Source organism: Anopheles aquasalis, chromosome 2, assembly GCF_943734665.1.
Source record: "Anopheles aquasalis chromosome 2, idAnoAquaMG_Q_19, whole genome shotgun sequence".
NCBI classification, from domain to species: Eukaryota; Metazoa; Arthropoda; class Insecta; order Diptera; family Culicidae; genus Anopheles; species Anopheles aquasalis.
This window is the reverse complement of record NC_064877.1, coordinates 6,130,001-6,142,500: the sequence shown is the minus strand read 5'-3', so window position 1 is coordinate 6,142,500 and position 12,500 is coordinate 6,130,001. Positions and strand designations below refer to the sequence as shown.

The window sequence follows — 12,500 nt, the reverse complement described above, 5'->3', positions numbered from 1 at the left end:
CGGCATTTCATTAGCATTCCGGGCACAACAGGCCACTCACGGCACAGGGAGGGAGAGTGTGCGACTCTCGTTGGTTTATTGCTTAATGATAAAACATCTTTGCGCCGTCAAAAGACATTAGCCGCTTTGGCAGGTGCCTCTCCATTCGCCGACTGTGGAATCGATCAGATCAAATCCCAACAGGAGAGGAACAGAAAGAGAGAGACAGAAGGACAGTGCGTGTTTTAGTGTCACGTACGTGGCGCGCATATTGATGACCTGCTGCTGGCTTCATTTGCAGGTGGGAAAAGCGTTCCATTGACCAACGGGACCGTTCGCTACTGCAGCGCCATTGCACTCCAGTCCGCTGGCCACGATACGGAAAGAATGGAAGCGAAGAGGAAGAGACGAAACCATTTTTGACCTGGCATTTCCGCGGGCACAATCATATTTCATGTTTCAGATCTGTTCACCGACCACTCCTCTCCCCGGCCATCCTAAGGGGAGCTTTTTGTTTAGCGACAATTTTCTGCCAGTGACCAGCATCCACAGGAAGGGTCGACCATTTGCGCGACCGCGAGGCGCAGTAATTACCCATAAATCGTAGAGAAAAAAAAACACCTTCCTGACAGGGGCAGCAGCATCGTTCACTAATTTAGTTTCCTACGCTAACGAGCTTCGGAAAACTCACTCTCACCAAACCCCCGGTGGAGCACGGACGAAGACGGGGAAACAATCCGAAATGTGTGCCAAGAAAGTGTCCTTTTGCACGGCGCGGTAGCAGCTTTTTTTTCTTTCGGTTGCACTTCACCAAGCGAGATAGATAAAAAACCAGGAACTGGTGCCACTTTGGGTCGGGAGAAAGTTTCCCAACCAACTGGCTGTGGCTGTGGCGGTTCAGTGAAGAGGTCGTCGACCATTACAAGAGTCATTACGCGTTTTATCGCGCGCTTCACCATCGCGAAGAGTTTTGCACCCGGTTTTTTTTTTTGCTTCCCGCTTGAAGAGTTGAGGATCCATTTCCGTCTCGCGTGCCAGTTCCGCAGGAGGAGTGTTATCTGCATCCGGTTTTCGATGCAGTAATGGATGGATTGCTCATCGGACAAGGAAGCGGATAGTTTTTGGGAAGTTTGAGCTCCGGGAAAGTTAATATTTGATTTCCGTTCGTTGATTGGCGTAAGTTAATGATCGAAAGATTTTGATTATTAATGTGTTTGAAATGATAATAAATTAGTGTGGAACAGTTCAAGAACTTAATTTCACAATTATAAGTTCATCTTGTAGGTCAAGTGAAGGAGGAAGCACTTTTAAAATATTCGAAAGATGGTTGCCGTCAACTGCGTGACATTTCTCGACAGGCTACTAGATCAAATGCTTGTAATGCACTAACTGGAACTGTGACAACTGCACTGCCTAATTTAGTGCATCATTGACAGTACTAGGGAGCCACAATGCCATGACAAATGGTCTCGCTTCTGTCAAATTGACAGATGGACGATGCATGTCCCCGACGACCCCTGGAAATATCCTCTCCTTTAATCCTGCAGAATAGCTGACACTGTATTAAATGCACGATACCCCGCTCCGGGGATTATCCTTTCGCCGTCAATATGTTAATTATCTTTTTCCTGTTGCGGAAAGGGGTGAATGTGACCCCCCCGGGGGGGTAGATCTCCAAATCCCCTTGAGGGGTGCATTGATATGCGAGAGTCACGATGACGCTTGCAGGATAGCGATAGTGCGTGCCATTTGTTTTATATCACGAGCACGCGGGCACACATACACCATACACATACATTATATCGATGATAGGCCATAAGCTCATGAACGGCAAATGCCAGAAAAATGCCAAAAACGCCAAACGCACATTTATGTGATTGCAATTTGCGATAAAGTTTGGCAGAGCAGGGAAGGTGGGAAGGGAACGGGTAAACGGTGACTGTCACCAACGCAATCATCACGAGTGGGGGAGCACACACGCCAAGTTCCAATTGATCCGCCAAATTGCTCTTCGTAGCACTTACCACCACTCGACGCGCACGGCACTGCAATAATGCGTTTCGATGGCGATGATGATGATGATGATGATGATGGCAATGGGGTGAGGGGCCGGTGGCCTGTACCGGGGTCTCATAATTTATTAACACATTTTGTCCGGAATTGTCTCGTTCCGCGGAAAACGAGGGGGACTCTTCCCATTCCTCGGTAGTCCTCTCTACGCGGAGAGCCTCTTTCTGGGTTTAACGATACAACCTGGCCAGCCTTCCGCACCTGCCTTCCACCAGAGGACCACCATTTTCCTCACCAAACGTGACCAAATCGGCTGCCAGCTCATAATTTCTTCATTTACTTCTCTCACCGCCCTCCCACAGATCACCAAACGGGGATTAGACTTGAGTCCCACCCGCGGGTGGATCGCACTAACGCGTGGAGAGAGAGAGAGAGAGAGAGAGAGAAGGTACATTGGCGGGACGTTGATCGTAAATTTTCCACCCAAAAACCCATTTTTCCATGGTAAAGGCCTACTCTCCCGGTTCACCCCAACGGGTAGTATATCCTTCAACGCCGCTGCACCCCGCTCTCCTGCGGACAGAATGGATGATCGACCATCGAGGGTAGTGGGAGGGCATCACCGAGATCACCACCGCCCACGCCCCATATGCCGGAAGCTTTATTTTTATTCAAAGTCTATAAAATATGAGCCATTACTAGAAATATAGTCACGGGCATCATCCGAACGCACACAGGGCGGTGAGTACGCGCCTTCTCCTTCCTCGCGTTTGGGGGTCCCGGGACCCCGGGGCTCGGTTGAGAGGATTAGGTACGGGTCCGTGGTGGACGAAGCGCGCTGGGAGGAAATTTATTGGATAAGTAAGACCATTAGAGAGACCGCCGCGCACGGGATGGAGGTCGCGAAACAGTGACCTAGCTCCTTCCCCCCCTTCGGAGGTGAAAGGCCTCTAGGAGAAGGTGGAACGCGGAGGAACAACACGCGATGGTCGCGCAAAAACCGTCGAAAGGTCGCCGCGGTATAATGGGGTATCGAACTTTTTCCGGACTTCGATGATGGTTCATAAATTCCTACCAAATGGCCACCACCAGAAAACGGACCACCGCGCGTATGAGAAGCAACAGGAGGAAACCAGTCCTGGACAAACCGTCCTCTCCCGGGCGCGAAGTTCATAAAAATCTTGACCTCCTCACGCGCGCGCACGGGGCCAACGGAATGAAATGGAATTCCACACAAAAGTGTACCCCAGCACCATTACAAGCCGAAGATAAATGATGCCAGTAACGCTGGGACCTTAACATCGTATTAACCACATCCGGTGCCAGGCACGGTGTGTCTGCCACAGTCGGTAGTAATGCGGAACTCCGGTCCGGGACGACGACGGGCCGTCTGCACTGGCACCATATGGGGAGAGTTCACTGCAGGATATGCAGCTGGATATTTATGCAGTTCCTTTTCATCGAAGGCAAACAGCCCAGGAACGCGCGGTGGCGGGGTATAATGCGACCACCTCGCGCGCGGTGTTCAATTTCCGCACACAGCTGATTACATACTCGGGAAAAACCGATTTCCCTCCCACGGCCCACGGGGTCTCCAGTTGGTCACTTCCTGTTGACTCCCGGTCTCCGGTCTGGAGTCGTTTCGTTCGTGGATATGATGTGTGCCTTGGGAATGGGACCATCGGAAGTCGGAGGACACATCTTCTTGAACGTTCGAACGGGGGTACGGCCTGGTCGTTACAGACAGAGGTCTTCTCTCTCGCGTTCCTTCGATTCCTGCGGTCCATAAGCTACGTCGAGACGGCGACAAACAAACGACTTGAATGCAGATGTATGAAAAATGCATAAAACAGGCGGCGGTCACACCATTGCGACCCGGGGAGGCCGATCTTTTGAACAGAAAATTGCATTTCTGTGCGGTTTCCGGACACAAACACCGAAGGCGTTGGTGAAAACTCATAGATACTGCCGCTTCCGATGATGATGACGGTGATGGTGATGGTAATGGTGGACGCTTTCCCTTCTCAACTCTCTCTCTCTCTCTCCCTGCTCTTGGTTGAGTGATAATTTCCATGGCCATTTTCCAAACGAGTTCCACCATCATCACATTCGGAAGCCATCCGCCACCTATGTGTGTTTGTTGGTCACCGGACCAGCAAACCAAAACCCGTTTGCTCGTCGAAACCAGAGGCACCCACACCGGGAGGAAAACCATTCAACCGAACCCGAGTTTCGCCAAGGTTGCTTTTGGACCACTGTTGCGCCACCGGGACGTCGGCGATTGCGATTTTCCTTCTCGTGTTTTCCTGTTTCTGTGTTGGTTTCGGACCAAAAAAAAACCAGAGAAGGCTAACGATTTGGGCGCAGCCAAAAGGAAACACCTTGGCCAGAGGAGCCGTTCCAAGGGCGAGTTTTTTTTTTTTAAAGGCAACCATATCGATAACGAATTGGTGGTCGTTGCTCCGGTTCCCGGAAGAAAACCATCCCGGGCAAACGATCCCCAAGGATCGTCGGGGAGACCATTTTGGGCGAATAAATTATGAGATTTTAATGACAGTTCTATGTATTTATAAATATCTTCCAGCCCTTCCTAGCGAGAGCGCATCTGGGGAGGAGCACAAGGGTCTGGGGAAGCGGATCGAAGCGGAACCGAATCCCGGTATTGCTTTCGTCCGCTTACGTTCATTCCGTGCTTCTGCTGCTAGAGACCACCGGAAGGCACCGAAGCGAACCGAACGAAAGGAGAAGGATTTGGGAGAAGCGCTACCGGATGAGCCGACGAAGGAGAGGAAATCGATCGATTACCAGCCGGATGATCAAACGTGTTTGGCACATTTAACAGCGGGAAACCAGCGCTGTCCCACACTCTCTCGAACGTTCGTTCGCTCACTCGTTCTCTCTCTCGCTCGAGCTCTCTTCCTATCGGGATATAACCGGATTGCAGCATCATCAAACGGCGAGGCCCCCCGGATCCGGACCATTACCGGAAGCAATGTGTAATGGTCGCACAGACTGAGGCTGGCTGGCTGGCCTCTACTGGTTCGTAGTGTCGCTGCTGCTGCTGCTGTTGTTGTTGGTTCCATTTTTGAGCAAAAGCAACGGACAATCCTTGAGCCACCTCACCCAAGGAGACCTCTAGCTCTAGGAATTGGAGCGAAGGATTCACTCTGGCGGTCGGTGCCGGTCAGAGAGGTCGAAAGGATCGTCACCACCATCGCTAACCGATGGTGTGTAATCGATAAAGATAAAGTTCCGGCGATCTCCCCCGCTCCGAGCGCAACACCAACACCGCATTGTCATTCGTTTCTCGCGCGCGCAGGCGGTCCGCGGTGTCCCTGCGACCGACCGACCGACCGGCAGGGCAGCATGGCTGGACGCAACCGAACGATACAAAACAAATTGAGGTAATCTTCAGGTCTGTTTCTCGTTCTCCTCTTTTCACTGCTTGCCAACATCCCAGTCTAGGTTCCTCGAGGACACGGTTGAGTCCTACCACACCCCCCCTACCTACTCCGGAAGTCACAGCAGGGTGCGAATGGTGGCTGGGGCGCTTGTAAATCGATGAAATAGAAATAAAGCCCCCAGGGAATTTGTGGAAGGATTTGCACCATGAGCGGTGTGGGCCCTTGGCCGGTAGTGATCGGTAGTTTGCTCGTAAATGAGGTGGTGGCGGTTGTCTTTCCGTCGGTGGTGATGGTCGAGCGCGGACTACCGGAAACCCCTGGCAACGGGTTACCCCCTCAATCGCTTCTTCTCTAGTTCAACAAATTGGCAACCATTTGTCGGAGGATTTGGTGTGGTTTTGTTGTGCCGGTTGCAGGGCAAGGTTGCTGGTGGGAGAAGTGGGAAAGCGACGGTCATCAATAACGGGTTAAATTAATCGGATAACTTAGTTAACCTCGGAACGCTCGGAAGTGTTCGTTTGTCCTCCTGTCATGCCATGTATGGTCGCTCTGCTCAGTAGACGGGTAGCAACAGGGGGTATTGTCGTACCTAAAATGAAAAGATAAGAAAGGATTTCATTAGTTTACACGCAGCGTGAGCTTTAGAGAAAATAGTAAAGAATTGCTGACACAATCTGAACTTCAGCAAGTCCCAGAGACCAGCCAATTAGACATTCGAATTCATCCAATCGATCTCCAGTGTTTACTTTGATGTAGTCGCAAGCAGCATCGTCTTTCCCTTTGACATTTATAAATCCCACTTCAATTCTCCAACCCGAACCCTCGAACAAGCACAAGGAGTCTCTTCGACTTGATCTCATTGGCCGTCGGGGAGAGTGTAAACTTCTGTGGTTCCACGTTGGGACCGGTTCACGAAGAATGTCGACAGATTTCCGGATCCGGATTCCATGGGCTGGCTGGCGAATGGAAAATTCCCCTTCACAACTTCCCAGGAACTTCCCAACCGAACCATTTGCACCGGAACTCACACAAATCATCGAGCATGAACAACGGCCGAACAAACATGAAAGTGGCCTCTCGTCGTCCTTACCACGGCCACTCATTGCCTGCCCCTCCCGTGCCGGTACGGTGCTTCGACCGAAAATATTTCACAATTTTCCGCTTTTCTTCACACGATTAATTTCTCGGTCTCTTCTCGGTACCCTCCCGGTGCCCCTCCGGCTCTCAGTGGCTGCTGCTCCCCCCAGAATAACAGTAGAAGAACATGGGAGCAAATCTTTTAAATTACTTTCCACAACTTCTTCTCCCGGAACGGGCCAGCCAATCGGCCGACCATCGGCCAAGTTTGCTTCCCATCCATCCAGCCGAAACGGAACGAAAAGTTTCCCTTCAACCAACTAACGGGGGCCGCCGCCTTGCGGATCCGGATCGATATCTTTCGGGCCATTCTTTTGTCGGATATGGTGGTGCTGCTGGTGTTCGACGTGGCCAACGACCGGCGAATAAAGCCATACCCCAAGCGACTCGTTCGATCTCTCTCTTGTTCTTGTTCCCGCAATTAATTTGCGAGGCACCTGTAGGGCGCGTGGGTATGAAAAGAAGCTCGCGCCACACCATTGTTCCGTGACAGGACACCAGACGAAGGCTTCTGTCTCGACTTGAAAAGCCACAATCCATGGGAAGCCCCATCACCCGCTAATACCTGATATTTGGCCATCCTTTTTTGACAAATGGTGGCGATAAAATGGCTTTAAAGCTCGGTGGCCGATCCCGTGTCGACAAGGAACCGTCCCCGGAATTCCCCCTTTATTGTTGTTGCCACCGCCCATGACGGCGATGACGATGACGACAACAAGGAGAGAGCTCATAATCAGCTCACGGCACGGAAGGGTGAACATTATGGTGGTGGTGATGGCAGTGTTGGTGGTGGTGGTCATTTACGCTCGATTGGAACCGTGATTTATGTCTGCGTCACAAACTGTGTCATCTAGATAGCCCCTGATGTGGTGGTGGTTCCGTTGTTCCCACAATCCTCCCCTTGGACCTCCCCCCTTTGAAAAGGGTTCAAGCGAGAGCGAATTCAATTAACTTCGTTGGGTAATTACTGTCGATTTGATCTGGGCTACCACTCCTCCCCGCTGGGAACGAGCGCAGCAGAGGGGGCATAATTTTTCATTGCTCCACCGGGACACACGTGCGAAGGGCCTCTGCCTGCCAGCCTGCCTCTTGCCACCATCGATGGCGAGTAGAGAGCATTACGGTCGCAATAGCAGCAGCAACGCCACGACGACACATGCTACGCCCCAAGTCGCTCGTTAGGACCCGGAACCGGAAACACTGTAATGGCCACTCGGTTGCCAGCTACAAGTACCGTGGGCAGCGCTCCACAGCCCATTATCGGATTGTTTCCAATCGATACATGACAGCGGAAATTATTATGCCAGAGCCTTTCGGGTCCAGGCGGTGCTTTCAACGGGGGGACCCTAGTGGGAGTCCGGGCGGAGTCTGAGAGATGGAAATGACAGTGTAAATTACTATATCGTTCAAATCCCAGATGATGAGTGAGCAGATGAGCGAGTGGTTGGTGTTCTACCGGCGTACTAGTGACACTCGAGGGAGAACTGAAGCCAGCTACTTGTGGAAGTTCCGACCGGAGTGAATTATTAGGAACCCCTCTCGAGGTCCTTGCTGGTGCTCCGGAGCAAATGGCAACACGTTCCGTTCACACTAATTCATTATGGCAACACCGTACTTAACCCACAAATTATCGGACCAAAAAAAAAAAAAAGAAAAGGTGGGGAACTCAGGCACCTCGCCATAATTCGAGGATATTCACAGAAGGGTATCCAACAAATTTCGACCCATGGTCAAGGGTAGGATGAGTTGAAAGGAAATTCAATTATACTGTCCCCATACACTCCCGCCGCCATGCTTTTGCTCTCAACGAACTGGGTATTGTTTGCCTAGGCGTTACCGACTTGGATACTGGAGAAGGAGGTGAAGGAGTTTAGGGTTCAATTTCCAGTAACGCCTGTTAGCCGGGTATTCTGTGCACTCCAAGGGGCCGGGGGGATCGGTTCGCACATGACGAACAAACCCTTTCGCTTCCCCCGGAGTGTATATTGTCGTTAGAGTTCGCCCGTGTTTGACTCTTCTCCGGCTGCCCTCGGCTGCTGATCCTTTGCTCGTGTACCGTGTGCTCGCTGGTATCTGATTACAGGGCCCAGGGACGGTAACGGGTCATAAACAAATCCAAGAACAACAACTTCAACTCGGCGCGCTGGGTAAGATACGCTTTATAATGAAAATTTGATATCCCCTGGGCGGTTGTCCCCCCCCCCCCCTCCCGCCCTACTGGTCTGGTCTAGGGCAGGTTCTTACCATCTGCTTTTTCATTCGCTTGAAGGGGCCACCACCGGCCCCCGTCCGCAGGTAAAACCCGAAAAACTTTTCCCTCACGATCTCTGATCCTCCTCCTCCTCGCCTTGCTGGTGTCAATCCTTTCTCTCGGGACCCTCCCAAAAGCCCAGATCTCCAAAAACGTCGGCCTTCGTTGGACTTATCCCTTCTCAGTAGTGCTGCTGCTGCTATCACACTGATACGGTCCTTCTGGAGGGCATTTTCACCACTTTTTCTGGTTTTGGTCCTTGTTTTTTTCTTTTCTTTCTTTCGTCGAACCAACAGCAACAAACAACACAAGGGAATCGATCGGAATTCGTGCGGCTAACGGTCTTTCGGGTGTGTAACGATTCATAAAAATCTTCCACATTTGCAGAGGGATCATTCCTTCGGTGGTACTTCGAACGCACGGCCCATTAGCTGTTAGCTGATTGCTTCTGACGAAAATCAATTGTGCTAGGCCGACGGGACCGGACCGACGGAGGCTCAAAGATTGCATTTCGGAAGGCACCTAGCCGAGGACGAGGACACTCGGAAAATAAAAAAGGAAAGAAAGAAAAGGATCCATTTCTTCGTGTCCGTGCTTTGCCTCGAATCACAAACCATCTGTAGGTGTCCGTCCGTATCCCACTCGAGATGGCTGCTCTGCTTCACGGCCGTCTGGCAGGGGCTGCCGACACGCTCAACGGACACGGAACGGTTCACGGTCCTTGGACACAACGACCAGCGCGCGCGCGCGCGCCCGGCTATCGTCCACATCGCAAACCAATGCAGCAGCAGCAGCAGCAAAGGCCTTCTCTCACCCAAATTATGTATATTTCATAATAAAGCGCATAAAATTTTATGATAATTAGCTTCGCAATTAAAGGAGCATCCGCCAGAGCGCACCGGCCTCGACAGTCCGAACGAAGCCACGCCACGTGCTGCTCGATAAGCTTGGCGAACGGAAAGATGGACTCCCGGTGGTGTGCGGCCCGCAAAATCTGGCCCCGAAAGAAGTGCCCATTCTCGTTTCTCGCCTCTCGAGGGAAACGTCGTCGTCATCTTGCGCTCTGGCGGATATGCTTCTTTGCTTATCGCAGTGCGCTAGAGAGTGTGGCGGCGGCGGCGGCGGCGGTACCGTGTCCTAATTGTGTTCCGAGTAGCAATATCGACGGATGGTGGCGGTGGAATGTGTTTTCTTTTTGTGTGCCTCTTTCCTTTTTGTTGAAACAAATGTTGCCATTCTTCTAGAAGGGGGAGAGCAGCATTGCAATATCGACCATCGTTCGTCTGTTGGTTGTTGTAGTTGCTTTGTGCTATATTACCACGCATTAACCTGCCCTATATTTTTCCCCTTTCTACTGCACGCCAATGATCGTAATTTGGCACTCTTATCGCATGAAAACGAATCTCAGCCATGGCAGTGAGGAACGATTTCGTTGAATTCAATTTTCAGCCAACTCCACGTTGGCCACGGTGGTGAAAGGTCAACTAAATTACAGTCCTACTGCGTGCCCCCTCCACCGGGGGAAGAGGAATGGGTGGATTGGCTTGTGTGCAATGCAACATCATGATTGCACCCCGTGGCAAAACAAACCTTACCTGGCCGTCGTCGTCATCGTAATCAACTAGCAGCACGAGCTCTCTCCTCTCTCTCTCCTTATATAAATGACCGTTACAGTGGCGCGAGGAGTGTGTTGTGCTGCACCAAAAAGGAAAAAGGAAAACCCAAGGAAAAGCTGCGCTCGCTGCGAACAACGTTTTTCATAGCGTTAAGCACCATTCATTGCTGGCATTCAACAGCGCAAAAGCACGATGGTACTGGCACCGCGACACGACACGACGAGACGCTAAAGAAATCTTAGAAATCCAACAAACTGCCACTCGAACCACCTCATTCCTCCGGTCTGCACCAGGACACGCTGCTCGCTGCTGGTGTGTCACGCGAACGCTGGTTTGTGCTGGTGTGCTTTGGTCAGGAATAAAGCAAGAAAGGAAACTGTAATCGGAAAGAAGGAAGAAAAATAACATTTCATTCACCAACTTTAGTTGATTATGACAAACGGAATAGCTCCACTCAATCGTACAGCGCCCACAACGTGCTTTTTCTTAGACACTGGCACACAAAAAAAAAAGAAAACACAACCAACACAACCCATAAGAAGGTCTTCTTACGGAACGGAGCGAAAGATGTATTGCTTTATATTGTGCCTCTCAAGAGCGCATCTACGAGCGCGTGTCGCCCACTTGGGCGCTGCTGGTGGTGCCACCACGTGGTGCAAGCGAGCATCCTGGCGCAAAAGGACAAATAAACAAACTGCACACACCGAAGAAGAGAGAAAAAAAACCGGGGGTGGAAAGCAACCATAATTCCACACGTAATATAACTGCCAGTTGGCATGAAATATCGTTCCCCTTACACTCCAGGCAGCCCATGGTACCACTTCTATTCATCCTGCGTCGCTTCGTCGTGCGGATGCATTCCGTGAATGTCACTTTGATGAGCGCTCCGAGCTGGTAGTGACGTTTTTGGTGGTTCCGGTTTGAGTAACAGTTGAAAGTTTCACGTTAACCAAGGCTGATGCTGAGTACACCACCATCAAAAGGGCGCCAAGCTGTGTGCCAGCCAAGTAGTGGTGGTGGTCTGCCCTGTACTTTTCCCGGTGAGTGATGAACTTTTTCTCGAAAATTATAAGTCCATTTGCGGATTACTCTTTCAAGGGGGGGAGACGGCATTGATTGTTCATTTATAGTGCACCATCTGTTGCGAGTGGTCTTATTCGGTGTAATATTTTATGAATTGTACGAAAGTAGTTTGGAAGTTTGGAAAATTTGAAATTGTACTGCTTTGAAAAGGTAGAATGCAAGAGTTTAATGTCAAAGGAAAGGACCACAAAAAGACTATTTTGTATCTAATAATAACCTGCAGCATCTATAAGGAACCGTGGGACCAAAATGTAGAACAAAAGCACCTCGAAGAAATGCTAATTAACGTCACGATTCGTACATCAACCACTTCCAGGCAAACATTTATAATTGGGAAGAGGCAAGGCAAGGCAACCTCCGTCTACCGCAACCTAATAACAGCTACAAACGAACGAACGAACAAACATAAAGCATAGCATGCCGCGACCGTCCGCCGCTTGTCTGTCAGTTTCTCTCAAAAAGCCCTGACACGAGGCATCCTTCTCCAGAAACTCGCAAAAGAGATACAAAGTTTGACGTCATGGTAGAGTTTTCCTCTTCCATGCTCGCTGAAAATCGTTTTCCAGGCACACAACGGAAATGGAAATAAAACTTGACAACGTGAACTACTGGAATACTCTGTCGTCCTTTCTTGGATTTGCTTCGGCTAATACACTCAGCGGCCACTAGAGCGTCTCTCGAATGTGTTTTTTTTTGAAGAAATAATGAACTGAAGCCAACTGACAAATGCACTTAAAGCCACCGCACACGCACACATACACACTTTCATCCCTCTCTAAGGATCATCTCCCCCCTCTGCGACACACCCAAGTTGCCTACCATCGCTCCGGTGCGGATACTCTCGGCGAAACCATCTTCTTTTCTATCGACACTTGTCAATGTCCGGCCGGTTCCGAAACACGAGGGCTCTCGATTTTCTTTTGCCCTAACAATTCGTCAAACCTGATGTCCGTACCGGCCCCGGGAGGGGGGACACGATGAAGGTAGGGAAATTGCTTTTTATTTGTCGTTTTGTTGTGG

The 12,500-nt window shown here is 50.6% G+C and overlaps 1 protein-coding gene across 7 annotated transcripts in view; it reads right to left on the bottom strand.

Annotated features, from left to right (window-relative positions):
- Positions 1-12,500, bottom strand: part of LOC126571361 (uncharacterized) — a 127,816-nt gene that overhangs the window by 25,662 nt on the left and 89,654 nt on the right. The window contains exon 1 of one of the 7 annotated variants that reach the window (XM_050229819.1): positions 5,888-5,901. The exons of the other annotated variants lie outside the window; for them this stretch is intronic. The gene's annotated coding sequence lies outside the window, so the exon portion shown is untranslated. Of the gene's footprint in view, positions 1-5,887; positions 5,902-12,500 lie in introns of those variants that run through there. 7 annotated transcript variants of the gene reach the window in all.